This window comes from Monodon monoceros, unplaced genomic scaffold, assembly GCF_005190385.1.
Source record: "Monodon monoceros isolate NGI ecotype Baffin Bay Population unplaced genomic scaffold, NGI_Narwhal_1 Super_Scaffold_18, whole genome shotgun sequence".
Lineage (NCBI taxonomy): Eukaryota > Metazoa > Chordata > Mammalia > Artiodactyla > Monodontidae > Monodon > Monodon monoceros.
The window spans coordinates 130,306,117-130,321,541 of NW_021703774.1; the positions used below are offsets into that span (position 1 = coordinate 130,306,117).

Genomic DNA, 15,425 nt, shown 5'->3' on the forward strand with positions numbered 1-15,425 from the left:
TTTTATGCCAGTAAATTTTAAAAGTTAAGTGAAATTGCCCAATTCCTAAAAGAAGGAAATTTGCCTAAACTGACACAAGAATAGAAAACTTGATCTATAGCTATTTAAAAAGTTAAATTTCCAATTAAAACATTCCACTGAATGGAGAAGTCTCTAGGCTCAGACAGCCTCATTAGTTAATTCTTCCAGATATTTAAGGAGAAAATATCATCAATCTTGCACAAGTTTTTCCAGATAATAGAAAAGAATAGCTAACTTTATGAGATCAGCATAACCTTGATTCAACAACCTGACAAGGATATTGGAAAAAAGGAAAATGTCAGAGAAATCTCTCTCAAGAACATGTAAAACTCCTAAATAAGACATCAACAAGTCCAATCCAGCAGTATACAAAAATGATAGTACCCAAGGCCAACTAGGGTTTACTCCAGAAATAAAAATTCCTGGTTGGTTTAGCACTCAAAGTTCAATCCATGTAATTTAGCACATTAACAGAGTAAAGAATAAAACAATATGATAATCTAAATACATAAAAGCATTTGATAAAATCCAATACCCTTCCTTCTAAAAATTCCTAGCAAACTTGGAATAGAGTGAGCTTTCTTAATTGGATAAATATTATTCTTTAAAACCTTATATCAAATATCATACTTAATAGTGAAATATTGAAAACTTTTTGCCTGAAATGGAGAATGTGACAAGAATGCTTGATACTACCATTTCTCTTCAACATTGTACTGAGGACTGGGCTAGCACAATAAGGGAAGAAAAAAAATAAAACCATAGAACTGGCATGGAAAAATTAAAAGGTCCTTATTCACAGATGACATGATTACATGCAATAGACAATCTGAAAGAATATACGATTAGAATAAGTGAAAATAGCAAGGCTGATATTTAAAAAGTGTTTTTATATAGCACTAACAAACAGAAAATATTTTAAATAATACCATTTACAGTAGCATCATAGACATGAAATACTTCAAAAAATTTAACAAAAGATGTGCAAGATTTCTGAACTCACAACTATGAGACATTACTGAGAGAAATTAACACCAATTTAAATGGAGGGATATACCATCCTTATTTACTGGAAAACTTATACTATTGATTCAATACTATTCAATACTGTCCCGTTCGACATCTGTAGCAGGACTAGTTATTATTGTAAAAAGTGACTAGCTGATTCTAAATTTTATGTGGAAATGCAAAAAGCTAAGAATAGCAAGACAATCTTGAAAAAGGCAATACTGCAAGATTTACCTACCAAATATCAAAACTTGTTTAAATGTAAATTGATTAAGACATTGTAGTACTGGTGCACAGATAAACAAATATATCAATAGGAGACAAGAGAGTGTTCAAAATTAAACCTATCCATATACGGTCACTTGGTTCGGACAAATATTCTCTGCAGTGCAGTCAGGAAATAATGGGCTTTGCAATAAATGGAAAGTGAAGTGGAAATTATTATTCCTTCCTAACAACAAACAAAAACTAATTCCCGATTAAAAGTAGATCTAAATATGGAAAGTAAAACATTAAATCTTCTAGAAAAAAAGAAAATATCTGTATGATCTGAAAATAAATGAAAGTTTATTAAACAGGACACAAAAATCAACATTATAAATCAGACTATATAAAAATTAAGAAATTTTATATGCCAAAAGACAACACTTCAAGAGTGAAAAGTTAGAGGGGAGGTATGAATTAGGAGTTTGGGATTAAAGTATACACACTACTATATATAAAATAGATAATCAACAAGGGCCTGCTATATAGCACAGGGAACTATACAAAATATCTTGTAATAACCTATAATGAAAGAGGATGTAAAGTGTGTGTGTATATGTATACATATATATATATAAAACTGAGTCATTTTGCTGTACACCTGAAACTAAAACAACATTGTAAATCAACTATATTTCAATAAAAATTAAAAATATAAATATATAAATAAATACATACATAAACAGAGTGAAAAGGTAAACCACAAATTGGTAGAATATATTTGCCATATATATACAGCAAAGAACCCGTATCCAGAATTAAAAAAAAAAAAAAAGCCTACAAATCAAGAAGAAAAAAGACAGAAAACCTGAATAGGCACTTCACAAAAGGAGATATTCAAATAGCCAATAAGCATATGCAAAGACACTCAACTTCATTAGGTGTTAGAGAAATGCAAATTGAAATAAAAATAATACCACTACACACCCAACAGAAAGGGTATAAATAAAAATTCTGACAATATGAATTGTTGGTAAGTATGTGGAGCTACCAGAACTCTCATTCTCTGCTGGTGAGGGAATAAATTGTTTGAATTACTCTGAGAAACCTTTAAGCAGTACCTAACCAAGCTGAAGATTTACACTCTACAACCCAGCAGATTATCTCTTAGGTATACAACCAGCAGAAATGTGTTTCTGTTTTACCTGTATATCAAAAGACAAACAGAAGAACTCATAACAACCCAAATGTCCATTAATAGTAGAATGAATTTTAAAAGATACTATACAGCAGCAAGAAAGAATTATTGCTACAAGTAACAACATGGATGAATCTCACAAACTAATTGAAAGGAATAAACCACACATAAGAGTATATAATTCCATTTACTAAAGTTCAAAAACAGGCAAAATTAATCTAAGTTGTTGGAAAGCAGAACAGTGGTTACCTTTGGTTAGAAAGAGGCACAGGGGAGATTTGAGGGGGGGGGCGGTTTACGAAATCTTCACTTTTTTATCTCAGTGCTGGTTACATAGGTACACGTACTTTGTAAAAATTACTTGACCACTTGTGATTCATGCATTTTTTCTGAATATATATCATAGGTAAATAAAATGTATTGAAATAAAACAACACACATTATATAAATGTACTTTGTAAAATGAAAAATATGTAAAAGCAAAATGAATGTCCACAAGAGTACTTTGTAAAGAAGTTTGATTGCTCCGTTGTAGGAACAAAGTAAATGACCAAGAGATGTTTGACTTTAAAAATATGTGTATCACTGAGTCACTTTGCTGTATAGCAGAGATTGGCACAGCACTGCAAATCAACTATACTGCAAAAAAAATTCTTTTTAAAGAGATGTTTGACAAAGACAGGAAGAAAGAAATATACAAAGGACTGAAAAAAAACAGTGGAAAGGAAAGGAGAGAGGGAGGGAGTGTCCAACAATGCAGTACAGCCAGGGATGTTCCACCTTGAGCGAACTCTGTCCTGCTAGCTCTCGGATTCACTGATATAACTTGTACAAAAATCCAAGCAACTGCGACAGTCAGTTAACTGCTAAGTACCAAGCTCTGGGCTCTTCTTCAGTCATGCCAAGGACGTACTTTATATCTATTTTATGGGTGAGTGTAATGAGGCTTGGAGAGGTTAGATACCTGTGCAAAGTCACAAAACCGGTAAAGACAGAAGCAAGGATGTGAATCCCTGTCGATGTGACTTCCAGACCATATTCTCAACAGCCACCCTCTCCTGCTAACACAGTAATCAATAGTTATCTATTTAGATATGTTTTGAAAGCCTAAGTAAGTAGCAAGGTCTAAGGATCTCCTGAATCCCAAACTGCTTTCCTAATATTTATCTTCCTTTATCTTTTTAAAAAATCTTCCTTTACCTTTGATGAACAGAGATGATGTTCCTCAGGAAAGGAAAAAGTGATGACACAGCAACAGCTTGACGTCCCACAAAGCTGTCTGGAGTTGGTCCCTGGAAGTGTTTGTGGTTTGCACACACAGGTGACGGCAATGGGGATCCAAAGCAATGGGACTCACGTACACTGACTTCATCACTTACTAAAGGAAAGAGTTCTTTGCTCTGAAAACAAATGTGTTCCTTCCATTGCTCAGAAAGACCTCTTTATTCACAGCCTGATCTTGGCCTCAGGCTGATCTGGCAGGTGCAGTATCAAAACCACACTGGAAACCCTCTGAGTGATACCTTCATTCCCCTGTGCACTTCCTCCACCCAGGCAGCACTGTCCCTCACCTCATTTTAATGCTTTGGCATTCAGTGTCCTACTCTTCTGGAACTCTCATTAAAACATGTTTGTGGTTCACCTACTGGGTGACTTGATAGCCTTATCACAGTTAATCCTTATCACACATCTTTGAGGTAGCTTATTGGATACCCATTTTGCATTGGAGGAGAGTGAAGGTCACAGATGTTAAGGGGTGTGTTCAAGGACACACAAATATTGAACGACAGAGCCAGGACCTATCAGATACTAGAGACTGGTCATTCCTTTCTACACACACCTATATAACACCCACGGTTGTAGACCCATATGAACAGCAAAACATCTTGGAAAAGAGGAAGGAATGTGAAAAAAAAGCAGACAAAAACCTTAGTGATCTGGGGCTAAATGAAGAACCAATCTTGCATATTTCAGTAGCCTCTTAAACATTTGTAATTGAATTGCATTAGAACTATTCAGCTTCATTTTACAATTATGCTTGTTAGACATGCATTCATGACTCAGGCCTTTAGTTAACAGTAGATACCAGGTACTGGGCTAAGAACTGGGGTGATGATGATAGCGACAATGACAGCATACTGTCTACCCACATGGACCTTATTATCTAATTGGAAAGTTAAGCAATCACATTAACAACAAAGAAAGTAGATAGCTAGTGGGAAGCAGCCGCATAGCACAGGGATATCAGCTCGGTGCTTTGTGACCGCCTGGAGGGGTGGGGTAGGGAGGGTGGGAGGGAGGGAGATGCAAGAGGGAAGAGATATGGGAACATATGTATATGTATAACTGATTCACTTTGTTATAAAGCAGAAAGTAACACACCATTGTAAAGCAATTATACCCCAATAAAGATGTTAAAAAAAAAAGAGTGTTGTCTGTTATGACAGGGGAAATTATGACCCTGATCATCAAGTAAAAAGTACAATCATGATTACAGTTCTGTTGTCAAAAAGGCACAAAAGTGTCAAATGTATTTAAAACAAGATATTATTAAAATAAGTCCAGGGCATTTACTTGCCTAAATAACTAGAAAAACGTTTGTTAACTTCTTGGGGATAATCAGAATAATTAAGAGATTATTGGGCTTCCCTGGTGGTGCAGTGGTTAAGAATCTGCCTGCCAATACAAGGGACACGAGTTAGAGCCCTGGCCCGGGAAGATCCCACATGCCGTGGAACAACTAAGCCCGTGCGCCACAACTACTGAGCCCACGTGCCACAACTACTGAAGCCTGCGGGCACCTAGAGCCTGTACCCCGCAACAAGAGAAGCCACCACAAAGAGAAGCCCGTGCACTGCAACGAACAGTAGCCCCTGCTCACTGCAACTAGAGAAAGCCCACGTACAGCAACGAGACCCAACACAGCCAAAAATAAATAAATTAATTAATTATTTTAAAAAAGAGATTGTTCTAATATGACAGATTATCTGCCTTTGTTTTACAGTAAAATCAAAGCTCATTAGCATGTCTGGTTCTACCTTCTGTGCCTAGCAGGGTAGTATGGAAAGAGCAAGGTCTTTGGAGGCACAAACACTGAGTATAAATATCAAGTGTGTCATTAGTATTTTTCTGGTTCCTATTTCTATTAGAAAAAGCTGCTCATAAGAATACAGGGAACAAGAGTTGTTGGAAGAACCAAGGAAGACAATGTGTATAAACAAACTTTGTTACCTATTATATTACTCAGAAATTTTTTTGGTTGCAAATGCCAAAAATCTAATTCAATTAGCTTTAAAATTGTATTTGTTAAAAACTTTTGTCCACACAAAAACCTTCACACAGATGTTTATAGAAACTTTATTCATAATTGCCAAAACCTGGGAGCAACCAAGATGTCCTTCAGTAGGTGAATGGATCAATAAACTGTGGTACCTCCAGACAATGGAGTATTATTCAGCTTTAAAAAGAAATGAACTATCCAGCCATGAAAAGACATGGAAGAAACATAAATGCATATTACTAAGTGAGAGAAGCCAATCTGGAAAAGTATGATTCCAACTATACGACATCTGAGAAAGGCAAAACTATGGAGACAGTGAAAGAGTCAGTGGTTGCCAGGGATGAAGGAGAGGGAGGTCAGGGTAAATAGGCAGAGCACAGAGGACTTTTAGGGCTTCCCTGATGGTGCAGTGGTTAAGAATCCACCTGCTAATGCAGGCGACACGGGTTCGAGCCCTGCTCCGTGAGCACCTAAGCCCGTGCAGCACAACTACTGAGCCTGCGCTCTAGAGCCTGCGAGCCACAACTACTGAGCCCGTGAGCCACAACTACTGAAGCCTGTGAGCCTAGAGCCTGTACTCCACAACAAGAGAAGCCACTGCAATGAGAAGCCTGCGCACTGCAGTGAAGAGTAGCCCTGCTCGCTGCAACTAGAGAAAGCCCATGAGCAGCAACAAAGACCCAACGCAGCCAAAAGTAAATAAATAAATAAATATTTTATTTAGTATCATACAGAAACTACTCTGTATGATACTACAGTGGTGGGAACATGTCATCATAAATTTGTCTAAACCCATAGAATGTACGACGCCAAGAGTGAACCGTAATGTGAACTATGGACTTTGGGTGATTATGATGGGTCAATGTAAGTTTGTCAATTGTCACAAATGTACAGCTGTGGTGGGTGACGATGGGGGAGGCTAAGCATGTGTGGAGGCAGGAGGATATGGGAAATCTCTGTACCTTCCTCTCAACCTTGTTGTGAACCTAAAACTGCTCTAAAAAAAGTGTCTTTTTTAAAAAAAAAAAAATGGTATTTACGGACTCCCATGACTGGAAAGCGTGGGGTGGATCTCACCTCAAGCACTGCTGGGCCTAGGGGCTTAAAGGATGCAGCCAGAATGCTCTCCATCTCTTGCCTCTGTTATTCTGTTGGCTTCGTTCTTTCCTATTGTAAACAGTCTTCTTGAGTCTTCGTACCTCATCCTGGCTGGCAATCCTACAGGAGAGACAGTCTCTCTCCCCACTTTTATATATATAAATCCTAGGGATCCTGGTTGGCCAGGCCTTCATCCTGTACCCAGCCCTTGAGTCAGTTAATGGGGCTAGAGTGAGAGTATTATTGTGACTGGCTAGGCCGGGTCACGCTCTTACCCTGTGGTGACATGGACAGGCACGGAATACTATGGACTATGTTCTGGAGGAGGGGTGACTGCCCAAAGAAGAAGAGGGGTAGAGAAAAGCATGTTGGAGAGTCAGATCTGCACAATCCACCACACACAGTGACTAAGTTAAGATCTGTGGATTTCTACACACTTCACGATACTCCAGCTGTGTGATCTAGGCCTATATATTTCACTGCCCTATGCTTCATTTTCCTCATCTATGAAATAAGGCATTTCCTTTGTAAGCATTAAATGAAATAATAAACCCCAGATGCTTGGTACCTGGCACATATAATTGCTCTGTAGAAGGCAGCCATTACTAATAAGATTAATCCCCATCTCACAGACCTGGGAACAAAGGCTCAGAGAGGTTCTAATTTGCCCTGGGCCACATCCATGGAACACCCTATGGAGAGATCATAACAACAAGTATAAGAGCCTGGAGCCCTGCAGACATCTTTTGCACTTAGGGAATTATACAAATGATTTCTCATTGATGACATCTGGTCCTGAGGGAGATAAGGCTCACTTTTAGCTGTGCTTAAGGACAATCGTAGAGTCATCATAATGTCTTGTGCTGCATGCTGCTTTTATTTTTCAAAGTGTTTCCCATCAATTACATCATTTTACTCTTAAATATCCCTATGAGTCAGGGAAGACATTATCACCATTAGTTGTTGTTCTTATTATTGATTTTTTTTTAATGCTCTGCTTGTTATAGAGCAAATACAGCCATTCCCATTTTTAAACTGTTCCTAATATATTTTTTCATGAATTCTGGTGCTTAGTTTTCTCTGACTTGAATTATTCTCTCCAAATTGAAAATGGCAAATGTCCTTGACAAATGCACAGCAAGATGGCTTAGGACGAGACTAAGGAGTGGGAGAGCTGGAAAATGGATTTTTACATACAAGCCAATGAATGACAAAATCTGTATTTCCCAATCCTAAACTTCTGCAGAAGCTGGAGTCAGGAGGACCAGGGAATCTGTGAACTAGCTAACACCACAAGTTAGCAGCTGTTCACATGGGGCCCAGACAATTGCCAAATTAATGCATTTCTCAGTGTAAACAGAGCTGATGGAAAGTCTGGGCCTTGTGAAATCTTGTAAAGGTCGGGAGTCCCAGATTCTACCACTCAGCTCTGCCACTGACTAGCTGTCTGACAGTAGGAAAGGGACACCTGCTCTCTGAGCCCCATTCACTTCTGGAGAATGGAATACCAGGAACTTCTGAGGAAGGTAGGTCTGGGTGTGAACCCAGCTTCCTTATATTCTGAGTGCGTGGCAAGCCATATAATTATCTGAGCTCTAATTTAGTCACTCAAACTGCTTATATTTGAAGATTAAATAGCATCAACGTGTACAAGGACCTAATACAGTGCCTGCTGCAGAGCAAGGATCAATAATTATTAGTCTCTCTTTCCCTAGAGCAAAACAAACAAGTCTATATATATCTGATAGATAAATTGATATATATATATGAACATAGCATAATTATATGCATATATAATTACTGTGATAAAATTAAAACTTTCAGTTATTTAAAATGATTACAATACATTTAATATGCAATATACATTAAACATTTTATACTCTGTATTATTTCAAATTCTCAAATAAATATTCCATCTTCAAAAAGAGTATCATTGTGTAAAAGCCAGGGTTAGGATCACTCTATTCTCTCACACAGTAATTATTCAAGGATCTCCTATGCGTCAAGCACTTCCATGCATATAACGACAAGCAAAACAGATAAGGTCTCCACCTTGCATCTAATGGAAGTTCAGGCAATGATGACAAAGAACTGTTCCTCCCTGGAGAAAGTACCTAGGAAGGATATCTGGGGAACACATCAAAGGGCCACCAAATTCATTTTCAACAGAATTTATCCAGGTGAAAACAGAAGCAGAGGATTCTAGATAGAGCAAAGCGAACACAAGCATTAGCTCTGAGAAGGAAGCCAAAGAGATGTTCCCTAAGGCAGAATCTATCACAAGTGATTGGCCAGAGACAAGATCCTTATCTAAGTATATAAAATAAGCAGTCACCATATGATGGTCTACCTTTTCAAGAAATGTCACCCTTTTCTCTAAAACAATCTGTGTGCACATCTGCAAAAAACAGAAAGAAGCTTAGCTACTCAACTTGCTTTGGTAGCCAAAAATTCTTGAATAGGTCTCTAAAGGTAATCAGTTTCACAGCCCACCCATTGCCTTAAGGGAAACCTAGTTTCACAGTATGGTTAGATCACTCATCAGTCACATGTCTTTGGGCAAGTCACTTAACAGCTAGGCCTCAGTTTCCCCATTATCAAATGCTGATAGTCATAAACCAATTCACTTTTCTTTTCAACCACCCACATGAGACCAACACTTTAATGAAAAAGCGTATTTTGATGTCACCCCCTTCGCTATGATTTTATGCATTTATCCTAAAGCCTGATTTTATCATCAGCTGGTTACCATTTATTAAAAAAAAAGGAAACATCCCTGCATAATAAGACTCTAGTGGGAATGGTAAGGGAATTGGACTCACTTATAAAAATCAAGTAGCAAAAGGATTTAGCTGTTGTTTCACTCCAGCCTGGGCTGTGCCTTGCATGAAAAATGAGCTCATCTTTGAATGTAGCAAATTCTGCTTGTTTGGGTAGTGCTTCTAATCGAGGCATATATATTTTCCCTCAATCATAGGAAAACAAATTGTCAGTGGCATATTGCTTTGATATTTCAACCATTTGCGGGATTCCCAGCCTCCAAAATGTCTTAAACAGAAGCATGAAGCATGAATAGGCCAAACTAGAGAAACCAGTATTTATGAGCCTATTCGAACCTTGTAAAGATTTGATCAGCAAATATGCCAATTGATACACCATAATGTTTTACAACTGCAGTTGTCTTGGTCTATAAAACTTATTATAATTCTGAAGGGATTTCTGCTTTCTTTGCAGACATTTCTGTTTTACTGCCACCTAGTGGTGAATATTAGAACTGGCAGTATTGCTGCTGGAATTTTTAGGAGGCAGAAAGAAAAAAAAATAAAATAAAAAGACACAAACAAATGATTCTAAAAGGCATCTTTCTCTCTGTCTCACTCGTCTCGCCTTCCCTATCCAAGTAATCCCCTCCGCTTACATAGATAAACACAATATTCCAGGCAGATTCTATAAGTCTCTTGTATGGCTTACGGACTATGCGGTAGAAAAAGTCCCAAAACCATTTTTGACAAAGAGCCCTGATCTTCCTGATCTTTAATATCTACCAGACTATAAATAAAGCTGATGTTTTTACTCTCATTTGACTCCTCTTTCAAAAATCTCCACCAGTTGGAATGCAGTACTTAGAAGCTTCTAGACTTCTGACGACAGAGACCAAGACGGTGGTGGTGTTGAGGGGCCAGGATTGGCTCCTCAGGATGATACTGGGATGGCCTTGGTGGACTCACTGCTCAGGAAAAGCACATGGGGATGTCAAGCAGAGCTCCTTTCTAGGAGATTCCTAGGGCACCAACCAAAGGAAGCAAGAGAAAATCCCAGTCACCAATGTCCTGAGCATACAGAGAAAAAGGTCCCACTCTACAGAAGCTCTATGGCTTCCCACAGAAATATTGGTTCTAAGCCTGCATAGAAGTCTTGGGTCCCATTAGATCAATGATTTTCAACCTGAGGGAGTAGCATCCCCACAATAAGCATGGGGTGGTGGATATTTTGATTGCCAATAAAAATATGGAATGGAAAATGCTCTTGGAAACTAGTGCTAAATGTTCTTCACAGTCCTGCACAATGAAGAATGTTCCATCCAGAATTCCACTACTGTCCCCACAGAGAAACACAGCATTCACTTGAGGATGGGGATGATTCTTCATTCCTTCTTTTATTCTTTGATAAAGCATTTTCTGAGTTCCTTTGTGTCAGACCTTGGGTTAGAATCTATGGATCGGCTATTAAAGACACAGCCTCCCTAAAATTTCAAAGGCTCCCAGTGGGTATTCCATTCATTCTCAACAACATGGTACTTTTGTTGATTTTCCTTTTCTCCCTTGAGGATATGGTAACTGATCAGGAAGCCACTTGAGGATAGCGCAGCCTTGTCACAGTCACAGATGAGGATGCCCACCAGGTGGATATTAATTACCTCCCAAGGGTGCTGTGGTCCAGTGCACTCAAAGCATCACACTCCCAAGAGACTCTAGCAGAGCCACATTCTGATTCTTATGGTGTTCATGCCAAGGTGGAGGGAAATAGCCTTCCTTTCTCTTGTGTGTTACACTTTGTCACCTACTTACCAAACAAGTGCTGCTTCTGTCTCTGTGTCTCAGAGTCTCTCCACATCATCTCCTTTACCATCTACTTCTAGCTATGTACAGTCTTGGGTATGTGGTGGGATACCTAAATCTCAACAAACACCATAATGTCCATCCTATTTCAAGCTAATTCATAGAAACCCACATGAAACCACTTTATCATATTCCTTCAGTAGCTCCTCTCTACCCCTGGAAAAATCCCTCATGCAAACCCACTACCTGAGGCCTTATTCACCAGGTCAGTACATCAGATACATTAAATCCCAGTTTAGACTCAAGCTGGAACACTCCCTCCCATTGCATAAGAGCTGAATCAATGTCCTTACATATGTTGATGAGAAAGATAGAGATGGATAGAGGATAGATGATAGATATGATGTGATAAAACATCACATGTAAAAAGTTTGACACATACCAGGCTCTTAATTAAATTTAGCTGTTATCCTCAGTACCTTTTTGGAGAATTCTGTTGTTATCAATGCCATTTTAAAGATGAGAAACTGAGGCTCGAAGTCACAGAGCAATTAGTTCATAAAGTTAGGATTCTAGCTTATTGATCTTTGACTCCAAAGTTCAGGCACTTCTGACTAGGCCATACTAGCTCTACATTCCATTCTCAAAATATCTTCCTTTTATGTAGATCGTGTAACATGTTCACACCACATACAGGCGACTGTGTGTATACACATTTCATCAGTGTTCTTCTTTCCCTAAGCATGGCTTTCTCTCTCATCACATTCTGATAAGGAGGCGTCCTTTGGAAGATGTGGTCTATAATGACTAGACTGCAGCTTGCAGCTGAAGCCAAGTGAGGTGTCAGCTGTGTGTCGGCAGAGCTTATGCCCCATACAACATACACCAATTTGTGCTCCCCTAGAGATAATAACAGGCAGACTACAGAAATAAGTAGCTGTCTTCCTCTCATTATACATTGTGGGTGGATAAACCGTAAACAATATTTCCTTCATTTGAAAGTTGTAAATGCAACAGATGGGGAAATTTCTGTTAATAGAGTATTAGAAGCCTTACGTATGTCTATTTTGTTTGTAAATACAATCTTGTTCTGAATCACAGTGATTTTCTGCAAGTCTGGGTGTGGTGGACATTACTAGGGCTCCTCAGTATCCATGTCCTCCCCATTTCCAGACACACAGAGACCATACTTCCCAGGCCCCGCTTGCATTAGGAAGGGCCACGGTACTCATCTGGCCAATGAGCTGTAAGCAGAAGCAGTGCGTGTGTGGCTTCTAGAACAAAGTAACTTAGTTCCAGATGGGTAACCTTTCAGAACTTTTTTCTTGCAACAGCCATTGTGGAAGCCTGTGTTAACATGAAGGTGCCACAGCGTCCACAGAGACCAGACTGTGGAGCCAACCAACACACAGAGGATAATTGTCCTGGAGAATTGCCCAAATCCACGGCAGAATTTGCATAAATAAAAATAAACTTTTGACTTTGGTTTTCTTAAGCCACTGAAATTTAAATGTCGTCTCTTAACAACGTAAGAGACATAACTTGGACCCTCCTGACTAACGCTGTGGGTGAGGTCATTTCACTCATACCATAAAATAGCATACACATCCTTCTGTCCTAATCCAAAGTAATATATGCATTTTAATCTCATACTCAACGTCTTCTACAAACTGGCCCAAACCTACCTTCCGAAATTACCTTCTACCATCCTCCAAGTGAAATTAAACACCATTCTTTGACCCCATCTCACAATTCTTCGCTCTTTTTTTAAATCTATGTTGTTCCCTTGCCTAGCATACTGTCTCTTCCCTTCACACATATCAAATCGCCATCTTTAAAAGGCCCAACTCATGTGCTAACTCTTCCAATGAAACCTTCCCTAATCCCACTATTCTGAAGTAATTTCTCCTTCCTTCAGATTTTCATATTTCTTGCTGCTCCTTCTAACTGTATATTTTGTATTATGCTTATTTTACACATAACATTATATTAGTTTCAGGTGCACAGCATAAAGATTTGAAATATGTATGTATAGTAAAGTGATTACCCCAGGCTACTTAATTTCTACCACTGCACATAGTTATGTTTTTTTTCTTGTGATGAGAACTTTTAAGATCTACTCTCTTAGCAACTTTCAAACATACAACACAGTACTATTAACTATAGTCACCATTCTGTACATTATATCCTCATGACTTATTTTATAACTGGAAGTTTGTACTTTTTGACCCCCTTCACCCATTTCAACCACCCCTGCCCACCTCCCACCTCTGGCAACCACCAATCTGTTCTCTGTATCTATGAGTTCAGGGTTTGGGTTTTTTTTTAATTTTTTATTTCTATTTTTAGATTCCACAAATAAGTGAGATCACACAGGACTTGTCTTACTTTGTCTGATTTTTTTCACTGAACGTAATGCCCTCGAGGTCCAGCTATGTTGTAGCAAATGGCAAGATTCCCTTCTTTTTTATGACCGAGTAATATTCATACATATGTCAAATCCTTTGCCTGTTTTTTAATTGAATTAATTATATTTTTATTGCTGAACTATATACTGTAATGTTTTAATGTGTCTTGCCGGAACTCTTTTTCTATTACAAGAGTATGTTATTTTTACTATATGTTTTTAAATGGCATTTATGACACATACAATTTTGTAACTTGGTTTTTAAATTTAATATATCGTGATCATCTTTACATGTCTATGTCTAATTACGTCACTTCCAATGACTCCTCTGTGGTTCATTACATGAATGTTCCATAATCTAAAATCTAATGCTTCTTTTTTTTTTAACATCTTTATTGGAGTATAAAATCTAATACTTTAAATTAGATTTAAAGTCCATGGGACTTTCCTTGTGGTCCAGTGGCTAAGATTCTGCACTCCCAATGCAGGGGGCCTGGATTCTATCCCTAATCAGGGAACTAGATCCCACATGCCTCAACTAAGAGTTAGCATGCCACAACTAAAGTTCCCACATGCCACAACGAAGGTTGTGCCCATAGCAACGAAGATCTCACATGCCACAACTAAGACCCGGCGCAGCCAAATAAATAAATATATTTTTAAAAAGTTTAGGGCTTCCTTGGTGGCACAGTGGTTAAGAATCTGCCTGCCAATGCAGGGGACAGGGGTTCGAGCCCTGGTCTGGGTAGATTCCACATGCCGCGGAGCAACGAAGTCCGTTTGCCACAACTACTGAGCCTGTGCTCTACAGCCCGCAAACCACAACTACTGAGACCACGAGCCACAACTATTGAGCCCATGCACCACAACTACTGAAGCCCACATGCCTAGAGCCCGTGCTCTGCAATAAGAGAAGCCACCGCAATGAGAAGCCCACGCACTGCAACGAAGAGTAGCCCCGCTCACCGCAACTAGAGAAAGCCCGCACAGCAACAGACCCAGCACAGCCAAAAAAAAAAAAAAAAAGATTTGGATTTAAATACAGGATTTATTTAAAAGGAGAAGAAAAAAATGCCACACTGCATCTATATCTTTGAACACTTATACAATCACTTCTTTTTTTAACTGAGGTATAATTGACATATAACATATTAGTTTCAGGTGTACAACATAATGATTCCATGTTTCTATACATTGAGAAATTATCATTGGGAGTCCAGTTAACATCCATCACCACACAGAGTTACAAAATTTTTTTTCTTGGGTTGAGAACTTTTAAGATCTACTTACTCAGTAACTGTCAAATCTGCAGTATGGTATTATAAACTATAGTCACCATGCTGTATATTATATTCCCATGACTTGTTTATTTTATAACAGGAAGTTTGTACCTTTTGACCCCCTTAACCTGTTTCACCCACCCCACCCTGCCTCTGGTAGGCACCAATCTGTTCTCTGTACCTATGAGTTTGCTTTGCTTTGACTTTTTGTTTGTTTGCTTATTTGTTGTTTAGATTCCACATATAATACAGTATTTTTCTCTATCTGACTTTTTTCACTTAGCATAATGCCCTCAAAGTACATCCATTTTGTTACAAATGACAAGATTTCCTTCTTTTATATGGCTGAATAATATTCCTATATCTATAT

At 38.4% G+C, this 15,425-nt stretch overlaps 1 pseudogene; it reads right to left on the reverse strand.

Annotated features, from left to right (window-relative positions):
- The window catches only part of LOC114897966, an 89,757-nt pseudogene that overhangs the window by 64,518 nt on the left and 9,814 nt on the right, over positions 1-15,425 (reverse strand).